The sequence below is a fragment of the Pinus tabuliformis genome, chromosome J (assembly GCF_031772625.1).
Source record: "Pinus tabuliformis cultivar Carrire ecotype Pingquan chromosome J, CPIR1, whole genome shotgun sequence".
NCBI lineage: Eukaryota > Viridiplantae > Streptophyta > Pinopsida > Pinales > Pinaceae > Pinus > Pinus tabuliformis.
The window spans coordinates 813,438,718-813,456,198 of NC_142295.1; the positions used below are offsets into that span (position 1 = coordinate 813,438,718).

The following is a 17,481-nucleotide window of genomic DNA, read 5'->3' on the forward strand; positions in this document are numbered from 1 at the left end:
AATCTAGTAGGGGGAGGTGATTTACCTTGTTTTATGACTTCAAGCTTATAGAAGTTCGGATATGAGGAATCTTTCTTTCTTCGAATAATTGGATCTACAGGTCCCTTCCCCTTGTTAGCAGGCTTAAGAGGGTCCTGGGAGGGAGTACCTTCATTCTGATCTTGTCCTCTTGATCTCTTTCTAGATGATCATAGATAATATTTCTTATGCGGCTGAGCCTACATGAAATCAATTAATAGCCATTGTTAGGTCCCTATAATACTAGTGTAATCCCTTATTGTTATTAGTGCAACCCCTTACTATATTGTTGTGCCCATGTAGTCCCCATATTATTATTATTGTTCCCCATAGAAGCCCAATATTGTTATTTTTGTGCCCTTACATTGTTATTGTTATGTCGGCTCTGATTGTATTATGACCCGTTAGACTCATATATATAGAAAAGAGGTTTGGTCAATTGTATCATCCAAGAATTATTCATTTGTGTAATGTAAAGGAGGTTTCCCCCTCAGAGAGTCTAATTTTAAAGTCATTGATCTATATTTGATATCTTTTTGTGAGCTGGTTTCATAACATTTGGTATCAGAGCTTCAGATTCTAGGGTTTCGCTTTTCAAAATAGGACATGGTGGAATTGTCGCTACAAATTTTTCTCTACAAAGTTTCAGAAGCTAAAAAAAAAAACCCATTTGAGATGAAATCTCGGTGAAGCTCGGGCACTAAATTCAAATCTTTTTTCGCTACATTTTCAAAGATACGGTACAAGAAATTTAGGGTTTCTGTAAGCTCCCAAATTACATCCCAAACATGTAATTCATCATAACTTTCTCTCTAAGAATCATCTTGAAATTTTGTAAGACGTTATATAAAGAGGACGAACTGTAATTTTATATGTATTGTTTTCAGGTCCGAAGTTTGAAACACTGACACGTGAAACTTTGTACGAATTCACTCTACTGAAAACGTATATAATCAAGTCATCTTGGGAGATTGAGCATAACTCTTTGTTGGAGAATACAATTTCGATTAGACTTGTGGAACTGGAAAGAGGACACATAAGGATAATTCATATTGTAATTGCAGACCTTGGAGATCTGAAATTTTAGAGATACAACAGATTCAAGATTGAGTTTCTAAAATCAAGAAAAATAATGTCTCGAATCAGGAAAATAGAAACACATAGTAAGAAAAATTGGAAGGATGATTTGAAGAATGCGATCAAAGCTAAGATAAATAGTTTTATATGTGCCATGGAAGCTAATATCATGCTAGGGAATAATATTTTAAGAAAGACATGGAATATTTGAAGAAAGACATGAAAGGTTTGAAGGAAGGTGGGATAAAGCTACTACAAGAAAGGCCTCCTAATGACGAAAAGCTAGTAGAGGAAACTCATGATGAGAACAAAAGTAATTTAAATCATGATTTCATAGAATCTAAAATTGGATTGAAGACCCAACATATTCCAAAGATCGATATGAGGAAGTTTGATGGAAAGGATCCCATAACATGGATACTACAGATGGAGAAATATTTTGATGTACATGATGTGAAACAGTTACAAAAAGTACATATTTCATATTTATATTTAGAACCGAATCAATTTTTATCGTATAAATGGTTATGTTCTCATAAACCACTTGTCACTTGGTCAATTTTCATGGAGGAAATGATAGCACATTATGAGGATACAAAGAGCAACACCTTCTTTAGCCAATTGATAAATCTCAAACTAAAGGGTTCAATGGTAGAGCACATTGAGGACTTCCAAAAGTTTAATATAAGGGTAAATGATATTCCAGAGAAGTAGATGATTGATGTGTTCATAGGGACCTTAAAGAATAACATTCAACATGAGGTTCGTGTTGAAAATGGCAACTAGAAATGCTAAAAATAACATTGCTATAAATAACATTTCAGGATAGATTCCAATTTTATTTAGTCCCTGAATTAAAATTTGAATTTGGTCTCAGCATCTGTTTGAAAAATAATTAATTAATTCATCTTGAGTTAATTAGTTGGAGAAAATCAAACATGAAGTCTATGTGAAGACATGCAACAATTATCCCTTTGATTGAGGAAGTTATCCCTTAATTAAGGAAATAAGGATGAGTTGTATTTGAGTTGTAATTAGATAGCTCAGTTAACTGAGTTAAGTCTAGTTAAATTAGTTCCAAACAGTTGGAGGAACTAATTTTGAGTTCAGTCAATTAATGCATGCATGCATGCAACTAGTGTTCTCCAGATAACTGAATATTTTCTCATAAATAACTCATGCATGTTAGTTTAGATAGAGACCCAGTTGAGATTAAAGGAAGGGACAATGTACTATCCATTGGAGGATTTTTCCTATAAATGAAACTCATCCATGCAAAAGGAATTATCTCCTTCAAGATTGCACAGTTATTTATGAGTTTGGTGAGTTGTGTGAGAGGTGAATTCACACAGGTGGCAGCCAGAGGACCCACAAGAAACTATGCAAGGAAATAGGAGGCTTGGAGGGCATAGGAAAAGGTTTGTGAGAATCCTTTTACTATCTATGAGCAACAGTGCTAGCTTGTACTGAGAGCTGGATAGCTTGTGAGCTAAAGCTTTGTGGAATCCAGACATATTTCCACTTGTATGATAATACAAAGATTGGGGTTTTTAGCTGAGGCTTTCCCCAGAGTATTATTCTGTGTTCATGTGTGATTGATTTCTCATTCTTTGTTACATGTGTTCTATTTGATCTTGCTCAGAATCGATTAATCTTCCGCAAGTTTGTTTGTAGAAGTAGATCAAGTATTTTTCTTTAGTATATTGCATTATCAGTTGATCTACAGTGGGAAATTATACATGGTATCATAAAAAAGGTGATCAAAGCAGAGAATAGTATACAAAGAAGGGAGAAGTTCGAAGTTTGAAGTTCTTGATTATAGAAATCGAATTCTTATCACATCTCAAAGTTCACCAATGGCATTCAACAGTTTGAGACTCGAGTATGCCATAGATGGTAGCTCGAATTATATAGCCTGGAAGGATCGCATGGAAGCGGTATTAGAGTACAATGGTTTGAAGGACTTCATTGACCAAGAAGTCCCCAAGCCAATAGCAGCTAATGCCCAAGAATTGACAGAATGGAAGAAACTATGCAAGGAAATAGGAGGCTTTGAGGGCAGAAGAGAAGGTTTGTGAGAAGCCTTTGACTGTCTATGAGCAACAGTGCTGGATTGTACTGAGAGCTGGATAGCTTGTGAGCTAAAACTTTGTGTAATTCGAACATATTTCCACTTGTATGATAATACAAAGATCGGGGTTTTTAGCTGAGGCTTTCCCAGAGTATTCTTTTTTGTTCGTGTGTGATTGATTTCTCATTCTTTGTTATATGTGTTCTGTTTGATCTTGCTCAAAATCGATTAAGCTTCTACAAGTTTGTTTGTAGAAGTAGATCAAGTATTTTGCTTTAGTATATTGCATTATCAACTGATCTACAGTGGGAAATTCTACATGATATTCCAGAGAAGTAGAGGATTGATGTCTTCATAGGGACTTTAAAGGATAACATTCAACATGAGATTTGTCTTTGGGAACATGACTCATTGGGAGAAGGCATTCAGGCTGGAAAGAAAAATTGAAATCTAAATTATGGCAACAAGAAATTCTACCACGCACAATTATAAAGATGGAATTTTTGTTGCTCCTAGCCTTCCAAAACCTACAAGGTTGACACCACAAAAATTGGAAGAAAAAGGAGAAAATGACCTTTGTTAAAGTTGTGATAGCAAATACACTAAAGGTCATAAGTGTGCTGAGAAGAAATTATTTTACATTGATTGTGAAGAGGAGGAAGAAAAGGATCAAGAAACGTCAAAAGAAGAGGATATACACCAGGAACCAACCCCAGAGAAAGAAGAAATGAACCTGACTATATCTTGTAATGCATTGGTAGGAATTACCACTCCTCAAACTCTGAAGATAGAAGGACATATCAAGAAGAAAAATGATAACTTCACTTTCGCGCAGAATCAAATGAAACAATAGGAAGATCAACATCGCAGCGAAAAAAGTTTTGATATAAGTGACGGGGTAATTTTACGAATGCATCCATACAAACAAATGTCCCTCAAGAAAGCTACGAAGGATAATAAATTATCACCAAAGTAATATGGTCCTTACAAGGTGCTACAAAAGATCGGTACTATGGCATACAAATTGGAGCTTCCCGCATCTTCACAAGTGCCCCTAGTTTTCCATGTTTCATGCTTAAAGAAGGTTATAGGTGACAAGCTCCCAGTTCAAACAATATTTCCAACTTGACAGGGAAGGAAAAATCATATTGGAACCTGAAGCAGTCATGGAAAAAAGAACATGATAACTACGAAATCAATCAATTTCAGAGTATCTCATCAAGTGGAAGAACTTACCTGCTAAAGATTCCATGTGGGAGGACGAGACGTTTGTACAGAAGCGTCCAGAACTACTCAAGCATTGATGAATTTTCTTTTTGAAGGAGAGGGGCATGTTAGGTCCCTATACTACTAGTGTAACCCCTTATTTTTATTAGTGAAACCCCCTTATTATATTGTTGTGCCCATGTAGTCTCCATACTGCTATTATTGTGCCCCATAGAAGCCCGCTATTGTTATTGTTGTGCCCTTAAATTATTATTGTTATGTCGGCTCTAATTATTTTATGACCCCTTATGATCCTATATATAGAAAGGAGGTTTAGTCATTTGTATCATCCAAGAATTGTTCATTTATGTAATGTAAGGGAGGATTTCCCCTCGAAGAAGCTGATTTTGAAGTCATTGATCTATATTTTCTATTTTTTTGTGAGCTGATTTCATAACAGTCATCAATCTCGTCATCATCTTGTGTTGCATCAAGCTCCTCCTCCTCTTCTTCATATGTTCTGAGTTCTTGTCCTTCATCGGAGAAAGAGGACTACAAGTTCCCGTCAACATCACTTGTATCCATTATCAGTTCCTCCATATCATCTTCTATATACAATGGAGGATGAATGTGGTATTGTTTCTCTTTCCTATCCCTTTTCATTATTTGTAGGGGAGACATTTTGTATTGGGGATTGAAACCCTGATTAGTAGCTGCAAAGATATGGTCTACAACCTACAAGGTTGACACCACAACAATTGGAAGAAAAAGGAGAAAACGAACTTTGTTACAATTGTGATAGAAAATACACTAAAGGTCATAAGTGTGTTGAGAAGAAATTATTTTACATTGATTGTGAAGAGGAGGAAGAAAGGGTTTGAAAAACATCAAAAGAAGAGGATATACACCAGGAACCAACCCTAGAGAAAGAAGAAATGAATCCGACCATATCTTGTAATTCATTGGCAGGAATTACCACTCCTCAAACTCTCAAGATAGAAGGACATATCAATAAGAAAAAGGATAACCTCACTTTTGTGCAAAATCAAATGAAACAACAGGCAGATCAACATCGCAGCGAAAAAAGTTTTGATATAGGTGACTGGGTATTTTTACGAATACAACCATACAAACAAATGTCCCTCAAGCAAGCTAAGAAGGATAATAAATTATCACCAATGTATTATGGTCCTTACAAGGTGCTGCAAAAGATTGGTACTATGGCATACAAATTAGAGCTTCCTGCATCTTCTTGAGTGCCTCCAGCTTTCCATGTTTCATGATTAAACAAGGTTATAGGTGACAAGCTCCTAGTTCAAACAATATTTTCAACTTGATGACGAAGGAAAAATCATATTGGAACCTGAAGCAGTCATGGAAACAAACCTGACAGCTACAAAATAGATCAATTTCAGAGTATCTCATCAAGTGGAAGAACTTACCCGCTGAAGATTCCACATGAGAGGATGATAATTTTATGCAGAAGCATCCAAAACTACTCAAGCGTTGAGGAAAACAATTTTTGAAGGAGAGGGGTATGTTAGGTCCCTATACTACTAGAGTAACCCCTTATTTTTATTAGTGCAACCCCCTTATTATATTGTTGTGCCCATATAGTCCCCATATTTTCATTATTGTGCCCCATAGAAGCCCACTATTGTTATTGTTGTGCCCTTAAATTATTATTGTTATGTCGACTCTGATTATATTATGACCCCTTAGACTCCTATATATAGAAAGGAGGTCTGGTCATTTGTATCATCCAAGAATTTTTCATTTGTGTAATGTAAAGGAGGTTTCCCCCTCGAAGAGGCTGATTTTGAATTCGTTGATCTATATTTTCTATCTTTTCCTGAGTTGGTTTCATAACAAGCATCAACCTTGTCATTATCCAGTGTTGCATCAAGCTCCTCCTCCTCTTCTTCATATGTTCTGAGTTCTTGTCCTTTAAAGAGGAATACAAGTTCCCCTGAACATCAGTTGTATTTGGTATCATATTGTCCATATCATCTTCTATATATAATGGAGGATGAATGTGGTATTGTTTCTCTTTCCTATCCCTTTATGTTATTTGTAGGGGAGACCTTTTGTATTGGGGATTAAAACCCTGATTAGCAGCTGTGAAGTTCTATCTTTGAAGGTTATTCTCGAGCTCCATTTTTTTAGTTATCCTCTATTCTTGAGATTCTCTTCCTTGACTTGTGGAAGATGCTCCTCTTTCCCCATTTTCTTATTCCAAAGTCAATTATTCTTCTTGACTTCCCTGTAGAGGTAAAGTTTTCTTCTACCTCAAGGGCATTAGTTTGAATTTGGTCCAAGGTAGGAGACTTCCTCTCTTTGAGAGTAAAACCAAATTCTAAATCAAAGGCCCCAGCAAAGACTACTCGGGTAGCAACCTGTGAAGGTTTGATTTCAACAGGGAGATTGTTGTATATTTTATTAAGTCTTTTAATAAAATCTTAGATATCCTCACCTGATTTCTTCTTGATAGTGTTAAACTCAGTGAGAATGTATCCATGGTCTCTCTTCTCACCCCATTTCTGCATAAAGGAGTTCTCCATTTCTTCCCAAGTGTTAATGGTAGCATTTGGCAAGGATTTAACTATTGGACGAAAAGACTCAACACTACATTTGGGTGTTCAACATTAAGATTTTCTGCAAAGGCACATAAAATTTCTATGTGTCTCTGCGCTGTTATATTAGCTTCTTCAGTATACCTGGGTAGGACCTTGAGATAGTCCTATGGCATTGCATTTAAAGGTTAAGGGAGGTTTAAGGGAGAATATTTGTTTAACACGAAGCCTGGGACAACCATTTGGATTAGAGGTGGTGGTGCTTGAATTACTGGAGGAGTTTGAGGTATTACCAATGGTAACACAATTGACTGACAGTGGAATGAGAAATTGTTCACACTATGGGTAGGGCTGCTTTGTTGTTTATCTTTATCTCCTCAAATTATTCTTTGACCACTAGGGACACGGTATTGAGCAGATGACCACTTTCTGGAGGATATACCAGAACTCTAGGAGGAAATTCAAAACAATGAATTACAACCTTCTATGAACTAGATGAATATGTTTCGGGAGATGTAAAGACAATAACATCAATATTTGGAGTCTTTTCTTTCCAAATCCTTCTGAGTATTATTCTTTTTGGGTCAAATACAGATGGTGTTTTTTTTTGAGAGGTATCTGAGTGGGTATGAGGTCTCTTATAAGCTAGAATATAGACAGTGGAGTCACCAAGGTGTTTATAAATGAATTCAAAAAGTGGAGTCACCAAGGTGAGGGATCTTCAACCCACACTTCCCTTGCTCACCTGATAGAGAGAATGCAAATATTTTTCATGCCCAGGGAAAATTGTTTCACATTCGTTTGCTAACAACGATGCCTATAAGATGTTTTCGCTTTTTATAGAACTTGTAGCATAAGTTCTTCAGAAGATATAGAAGCCTCTTTGAGACAACCTCAGGTTGAAGGGGGAGAACAGTGCCTAGGACATCTTAAAGAGTGCTTGACATATTTATATTAAATGCTTGCAACACTTTTGTTTGTAACAAATAATTAAAATGGGTTTGATTAAGAACCATTGATAAAGGTATAATATATGAAGTAGCTTGTACACAGGAGTATTCAGGAAATAATATTCAACTCACAGGTGGCCAAATCATTAGGAATGTGCAATAATTTAATTATTGAAACATAGGTAATGGAAGAAGACAGTAGAAGAGGAGTCCATCATATAAATCTTAAGTTCTAAGAATTATATATATCAAGACTCAGATAGAAACGAGTGAGAGAGAGTGCTGTGAAATTCTAAGATGCATGGAGCTCTTTTTAAAGACTCTATTTCCACCATGAAACAAGCATTATCCATCAATGTTTTGGTTTAAATGGATCTTCATCTGAAGGGAAATACAACTAGATTATACTTTTAAACATATATGAAGAAATAAAGAGAGAATAACATACTACAAATCTAATAATTTGGAATCTTTTGTAACTTTGTATTAATCTCTTGAATAAAACCAACATACAACAAGCTTTAGACATGCCTTTAGGAAAATAGGAAAGGTCCCGTAAGAGAGAAGTCTTTCCCAAAATTTTTGAACCTTTGTTAAGTGTTTCTTTCTTTCTTTTATAAGGAGAGGGAGAACTTGGAAATCAGTTACAATAATATCTCAGGCTTGAGGATCCAGCTGTTTTCTTAACTAGATATCTTGGCGTGCAGGCTCTGTTGCCTCAATTTATTACAACAGAAAGATGCCTTTCTTTAAAATAGAATAACAAAAACAGTCAAAATAAGAAAAACAAAATTAACATGTGAAACTGAAATGATGGTCCTATAAAGATATCTCCACGCCACTTTCTTTTCTGGCCTCTGGTCTAGCCACGTTTTTCTCACATTATGCCTCGTACTATCTCGGCTAGTTCTCTGTCACTTTCAATATTAACAACTTTAATTCTTCACTTAAAGGAACCAAGAGTAATCACCCATGACGGCCATAACATGTCCTAAGCACAGCTTCCAACTCATCCATCCCCTTTCCTTCCTTTATCAATCCACTGGAACTAAGTCTGCCCCATGAAATGATTATACAAGTGTATCAGAGCTCAGGATATTCATGGGCTTCAAACTAAACAAACTTGACAAAACTGCGATGTCGATCTCCAATTCACCCCCTCTACCTTAGCCCTGGGTCTTAGGTGGAAACTACATGATAGAGGCATGGGGACTCAGGGCCAAAGCCTTTAGGGGCTTAAAACCCTTTAGCTAGGATGGGGATCTATTCTTTGAATCATTACATCAATAGCGGTCCCCATGTGTAACACATAGGACCACACACTTATGCGCGTGGGCCCACTTTGGAATATCAGAATTTAGAGATCAAGGATTTCACAACCTTGCCTTCGATTGCACCATCCCAAAACTTGTGATTGCAACGTGTGACGTTGCCCGATCCATGTATAGAGGGAATGAGGGAGGGCTTGTGCCAAATCTTGAATACATAAAAAAACCTTTGATAAACTTTTCCTACTTTATAAAAAAAATTATCAACCTTCTGCCCAACCATTGGTCAAAAGACACAATATGTTGCCTACCTTATGCCACCTATCCGCATTGCTTTGGGCCCATGGTATCAAGTGTTTTCCCAATATGCATATCGAAAGAAACCCCGATATGCTCCTCTATGAAATGTCGATATCACACTGTTTGCAATTGTTGATATTGCATGACCTCCGATATTGCAGGACCTTCGATATTGCAGGACCTTCGATATTGCGGGACCTATGATTTGTAGGACCTTTCATATACAGGACATCTAATTTGCGATCACCGATATGCTATGGCGTGCAATCATGGATAGATGATATGCTTGGAACTTCAATATTTCAATTGCCAATTTGCGACCTGACATCATCCTCTGTCGCGAGTCACCTTGTGAGTGGTGACACGCCGCCCTATTTTGGCCCTTATGACCCCTTAAAACACGGAATGTACATACCACGTGTCCACCGTACTTCCACATCATGATGACGTAAGACACCATGTGGCTTTATCAGGACCAATGGTATTCAACCACGCGACCCTCTGGAGGAGAGAGAAAAGTCCTGCCCACTTCTAGTTTTGCAGCTAAATTCCTTTGTAAATGCTTCAAGGCATTTTCCCGACAGTTTACACTATCGACACTTTTCTCCGCAATTTCTATATAGTGGTCCCTCAAGGATTGTCGATTGTTTATTTGCGACATGCTGAGCATTTTTGTGATTGGTGATCATTGATTTTCCTCATCACTGTCAGGGACCTCCGAAATCCAATGTATCATATGCCTCCACTTCTGATTGGACACGTGGCGGATGGACACAAACTCAAACTTAGAATTTTTCAAGTTTTCCCTTTGTCTTTTGGTTTTGAGAGGTAGAACTTCAACTTGCTCTAACTTTTGACCCAGAAGTCCACTCTAGGACTTTCGAGTATCGTTGGAAAGCTTGTTTAGAGAAATTTCCTTTGGAGAGGGTCTAATTTGGGCTTTGTGTGCTTCTATGACTTGGAATATGGCTGAAAATATCTTTGCTCCTTTGCACTCATTTTTACGTCGAGAACATGTTTTGCAAAAGGTCACAACATAGCTAATAATTCTCCTATACCATCTCTAGGCGCTTGCTTGAGTCCATAGAGCGCTTTCTTCAACCTGTAAAATTTATCTTCTTTACCTTCAACTTCATATCCTAGAGGCCGCTAGACATAAATTTCTTCTTCTAGAATTCCATTCAAGAAGGTTGATTTCACATCCATCTTATACAAATTCCACTCGTTCTGAGTTATTGTGGCTAGAACTCTTCTTACAATATCCAATCTGGATACTAGAGAAAATGTTTCTCCAAAATCTATTCTCAGTTGCTGTGAGAATCCTTTTTCAACACGTCTTGCTTTAAATCTATCAATTTCACCTTTCTCATTCATCTTTGTCTTGTACACCCAATTTACAGCATTGATATTTTTATCTTTTGGTAAATCAACCAAATCCCATGTATCATTCTTTTCAATAGCTTCAATTTCTTCATCCATGGCTTGCACCCAATTTTCATTTATGATTTCTTCTTCAAACAAAGAAGTTTGGAATGAAAACAATGCAAAATTTGAACTAACATCCAAATCATCATAAATATCTTTCACACTTATCATATTTCTCTTACCATTGCTTGATTCATCACCTGATTAGTTGTGTGCAGAATTATTGTCTGTTGATCTGCTTGAAGATCCATGTTGCTCAAAAAATCTTGGAGTCCTTGTTGGTGTGTCTATGTTTGTTGTCTTCACCTGTGATACTTGTTGCTCCTTTTCTCCTACATCATCTTCTTCCGTCAGAGGCACTTGTGCATCAATTGTTTTGTCTATACTACCATTCCATGATCCTTGTTATTTGAACACATCATATCTACTAATTATGGTCTTCTTAGTAATAGGGTTATAAAAATTGTAAGCTTTTGACTGCTCATTATAAGCAGTAAATATGCGTTTTTCACTTTTATCATCCAATTTTGCTCTTAGCTCTATAAGCAGTTGGGCATAGGCTACACATCCAAATACTCTAAGATGAGATATGCCACAAGACATACCTAACCATGCTTCTTCTAGTACTCTATTCATCACACTGTTTGTAAGAGATATGTTTATCACATAAACAACACATGCAACTGCTTCTGCCCAATACACATTATACAAGTTTATTCCTTTCAACATACTTATTTCCATGTTCATAATTGTCCTGTTCTTTCTCTATTCTACACCATTCTTCTACAGTGTGTACCTGGTTATAAACAGTCTTCTGATTCCATATTGTTTGCAGCAATCATGGAATTCCTTCGAGTGATATTCTCCACCATGATCTCACCTCAGTACCTTGATATGTCGATCACTTTGGTTCTCTGCTAAGGCTTTGAATTCCTTGACCTTTGCAAAAGTTTGAGACTTCTACTTCAAGAAGTAAACCCAAGCCTTTCTTCTATAGTTATCAATGAAAGTGAGGAAGTAAAAACTTCCACCAATCGATTGTGTCCTCATAGGTCCACACAAGTCTATATGGACTAGATCAAGAGGTTGCTTTGCCTTGTATGCAACTCCCTTTGGAAAAATTTCATGGTGTTGCCTTCCCAGGATGCAACACTCACAAGTACTAGAAGGTTCTTTGATGGGAGGTAGTCTTCTAGCCATATGTTTCTACTGCAACAATATTAGACTAGAAAAGTGCAAGTTTCCAAACCAAAAGTGTCATAACCAATAATCATTAAAACATGCAATAGTAAAAGAACTGATTTGATCACTGTAATTCATAACTAGAGGAAAGAGTTTGTTCCTCGTCATCTACACCTTCTCTATTAGTTAGTTGCTTGGGGGCTTGTCATATATAACACATCCCTGTCCTTGAAAGATAACTCTGTATGACTTCTCTGTCAATTTACCAACATTTATAAAATTATGTTTGAGACCAGGAACATAATATGTCTCTGAGATTATCTCCGGCTCCCCTTGCTTGGTCAGAATGTTGACCACTCCTTTTCCATATACATCCACAGTCTTGTCAGTCCCCAAATTTACCTCTATCTTCACAGATTTATCCAAATTAACCAAATTCTTGTTGTGTGTCACGTGGTTACTCCAACCACTATCTAATAGCCACACATTATCAGAAGGTTCATGCATGGTATGGAAAGCTAGGAACATGGAGTTAGTACTATCTATAATGACATTATCTCTCTGGTTCCCTTGATCAGCTAACCTCTTCTTGCAATCACAGTCATAGTAACCAAATTTAATGCAATAATAACATCTCACCTTTGATTTGTCAGCTCTTTGATTATTGTTGAAGCTTCTATTGTTGTGTCTGATTTCATGTTCGTTCCCTTCTCAGTCATCTCTCTGACCCCCCTGTCTTTTGCATCGTCCTTTGTCTCTTGATCTACTTCTACCTTGAGATATGTCTCTTGAAATATAAACCTAACTTTTGAAAGCAGTTTCTAAAGTGAAATCCTTATTTTTGTCAATCCTTGGCTCATGTGATAGAAGTGGTCCCATCAACTCATCAACTTTTAATGATGTCAAATCCTTGGTTGCTTCTGTGGCTGCTACCATAACATCAAATTTTGTAGACAATGATTTGAGGACCTTATCCACCATTGTTTGATCTTTATTTTCATCACCATAATTTTTTAACCGATTTACGACATTCATGACCTGATTCATGAAAGAATCGATGTCCTATGTCTCCATCTGCAAACCTTCAAAATCTCTCTTAGTATTTTGCAACTTGGCAATATTAACTTTGGCCATATGCTTATAGCTTGTTGCCAAGGTCACCCATGTTTTCCATGACTCCCTCCTAGATAAGCTACAATGCTTGTGCAGTCTTCTGTTTGTCTTTCTTCCATAGATTCATCTTTGCATTAGTGAGAGCTTGTTCTTCTGCTTCATCTTTAGGTTCTCAAAACCCAAACTAGTCATGATCCTAAACATCATGAGCCTTCAACGTGGTCTCCATTTTAATGGCCCACACATCATAATCCTTTCATGTAAATAGAGGAAATTGCGACTAGAAACTAGACAAAGTCATCTTTCTTTTAAAAAAAATTCTCTTATGAAACCCTAAATTTCTACTTTTATAATCTTTGCAAAGCCTTTATAAATAATCCCTTTATTATAAACCACTCACACTATATAATGTCCGAAAATACTATATGAAAAACTTTATAGAACCTTTTTTAAAAACTATATAAAAAACTTTATGAAACTTTATAATTTTTTTATAAAACCCTTTTAATAAAAACCTTGAATTACTTTTTTTTTTTTAATACTTTTATAATGAGCCCCTCCTTAAAAAACACATATCACCTTTAACACTCGATAGTTTCCAACTTTAAAACAAACTTTGACCTTAAAAAACACATATCACCTTTAACACTCGATAGTTTCCAACTTTAAAACAAACTTTGACGTTGTACTGAACAACGTAGTTTGCTTTTTTTTCAACTTTTTGCTTGCTTACGAGATGTGTGCACTCCCGACATAACCTAGCTTCGCAGATAACTTGAATTTTCAAAGCATCTTAAGTTTGACGAAAATTACGCAGTTTTTGTACTAATTAGGTGTGAATTTTGCACCTACTTGTGCACTTGTCATCGCTTAACAGTATTAGTATGACAATACCACTGGCCTTCTTCTCTTGCCCTCTTCTCACTGAGGCTATAGGCACCACAAATCTTGTCATCCTCCCTCCCTCAACACCGATACCATATTGTCTGAAAAGTAGAGAAGCAAAGGCAGAAAATAACACAAATAAATCACACAAAATGAAAAGTAGAGAAAGTAAGGTAGAAAATAACACAAATAAATTACAAATAAGAACACGATGCTTGATGATTACAAAGAATTGAGTAAAAGGTATTTAATTTTTTCCCACTGAAGACCCGCCTAAAATAACTTGACATACAACCACATATCATTTTTTGGAATTCAACTGCTTTAAATAAGTCATTCATCTATGACCATTGCCATGAGATGTATTCGTAATTGAATAATTTCTCATGATTTTTGAATAGTCCACTTAGCACTCATTGCATCAGTTGATGCTCACAAGGGTGAAGAAGTGGGATTGAAACTAGTGAAATAACAATCATCACTTCTGGGGCTTGTACCTAGTAACTAGGATTTCCCGAGAGGTCACCCATCCGAGATCGCCTCTAGTTCAAGCGGGCTTAACAATGGAGTTTTCCCATAATCAAGCCCACTTAACTTGCTACCCCATTTGCAAAATCTTGACACTTATTGTGCAGGATGAACCATCCAAATAAAGTTCCGTTCACTCTTTAAACGAAAGCCCTGATACTTAATACAATCACATACTAAATTTGACTATGACTTCACTCGACTTGCTTTAAGTTGAGTCCTTAAATTTAACTCAGTAATTAACTTATTTTAAAAGAAATAGATGTGGATCATATCCTTTAAAAGAAATAGATGTGGATCATATCCTTCCACTCTTCCACGTCTTCTGCGCTGCCACGTAACATTAGTCGTACAATAATATCAAAGAAAATATCAACCATCATCGATGTGACGTCCACAATAGCCTACGCCTCGGCTTTAATTCCTATCTGGAACAGGCGACGCACAAACTTGGACACCTCCTCCCTTCGAATCTTTTGAGATGACTCCACCCTCGAAGTGGATAAAAGGTGCGATGTGTAGATCCTACGAAGGTTTCTACACCGTCCGTCACATGGATTGAGACCCAGCAGCGTGCAATCGTAGCCTAAATACTCAGTTCCGGAGAAACGTGGTCTGGAGGCGAAGTTCTCGTCGTGGATAGTGGGACATTCCCTGGCTAACTCCAAGGACGTCACTACCAAGACCTTACAAGAGCCGAGTTGGAGGAGAATGATGTGGCAATAGCGCCGAGCGAGATGGTAAAGGGTTTGATGAAGAGGTCGATTCTTGTCCAGCACATGAATGTGCCCATGGCCAGGCCAGAGGCCCTAGAGGCATGTACACACGCTTTTGGAATAACAACCTTTTAGCCTAATGAATTATTAGAAGCAGAATGATACCTGCAAAGGCAAAATCGGCCATGGCCTCCTAAGGACCTCCTTCAATTAACCTAGGTATTCTCACCATTCAAACTACACGTTAAAAAAACAAATTAAGGACCTCCTTCAGTTAACCTAGGTATTCTCACCATTCAAACTACACGTTAAAAAAACAAATTAAGGACCTCCTTCAGTTAACCTAGGTATTCTCACCATTCAAACTACACGTTAAAAAAACAAATTGAGAAATCTAATAGAATAGATAAAGGCAAGACAGGATATCTATAAGAATATATAAAAAGGTAAGACAGGATACTAAAATCAGCTAATGGTTATAATTTGATTTAAAAAATAGTATAGATTTATTTTAAATATGGATCTAACATGAATTAAGAGGAATCAAATTAAGAGGAATCAAAGGCAAGACAGGATACCCAAAATCAGCTAATGGTTATAATTCGATTTAAAAATTAATATAAATTTATTTTAAATATGGATCTAACATGAATTAAGAGGAATCAAATTTTTTTCATATACAAATTTCTTTAGAATACAAAATATAATGTGTAATATTTTATGGTTTAAATTGTATTTTTGAATGCTATATAAATAAAACAAATAAATAAAATAGTGATATATACATAGAAAATTTTAAATGATATGTAATATAACATAAATGCCATTAAAATATTTTACATAATATATACATATATTTTATGAGCACAAATTAAAATGGTTAATTTGTATTAAAATATTTTATTAATAACTCACATTAAATATTATTTTATAGAAAACAATAAAATATATTATTTTAAAAAACATGAAATTGATATCAACGTAAACTAGTTAACAAAAATTTTCAAATATTTTATTTAAATATTTTTTAAAAGTATAAAGATTAAATATTTTTCTTTTACTTATAATCACTTTACAATATATTTATTTTTTATAATAAATATTATTTTTTTATTTAAAATATAATTTTATTTTATTTTAAATAATTATAGGTCAACTCTTAAAAAAACAAACTACAAACTAAGAGACGTGCACATTTTCCGTACTAAATTATAAAATAAACCTCTACTAAGAGGTCGATTCTTGTCCAGCATATGGATGTGCCCAATAAATTGCCAGGCCAGAGGCCCTAGAGGCATGTACACACGCTTTTGGAATAACAACTTTTTAGCATAATGAATATTAGAAGCAGAATGATACTTGCAAAAGGCAAAATCGGCCATGGCCTCCTAAGGACTTCCTTCAAGTAACCTAGGTATTCTCACCATTCAAACGACAGGTAAAATCAAATTAAAAAAGGAATGAGAAATCCAATAGAATAGATAAAAAGACAGGATATATAAAAGAATATATAAAAAGGGAAACAGGATACTTAAAATTTGGTTATGATTTGATTTAAATATTAGTATAGATTTATTTTAAATATGAATCTAATTGAGATAATTAAGAGGAATCAAATTTTTTAGAATACAAAATATAATGTGTAATATTTTATTGTTTAAATTGTATTTTTAATATATATATATATATATATATATATATATATATATATATATATATGGGGTAAATTAATGTTTTAACTATAAATAAAAAATAAAATAAAATAAATAAATAAAATTGTGATATACATATAAATTTTTTAATTGATATGTAATATAACATAGATGACATTAAAATATTTTATATAATATATACATATATTTTATGAGCACAAATTAAAATGGTTAATTTGTATTAAAATATTTTATTGATAACTTAATTAAATATTATTTTATAGAAAACAATAAAATATATTATTTTAGAAAATATGAAATTGACATCAACATAAATTAGTTCAAACATTTTATTTAAATATCTTATTGAGATATTTTTGAAAAATATAAAAATTAAATATCTTTTTTTTTTTTACTTATAATTACTTTATATATTCATTTTTAATAATTAATATTAATTTTGAGGAATTTAGACTTCTGTGATCCATAATATTGTAAGATAAGATAAGATTCATTA

General features: G+C 35.0%; 1 pseudogene; it reads right to left on the bottom strand.

Moving 5' to 3' along the window:
- Positions 1–15,499, bottom strand: part of LOC149229187 (xanthotoxin 5-hydroxylase CYP82C4-like) — a 127,867-nt pseudogene extending 112,368 nt beyond the window's left edge.
- Between the last annotated feature and the right edge of the window lie 1,982 nt (positions 15,500–17,481).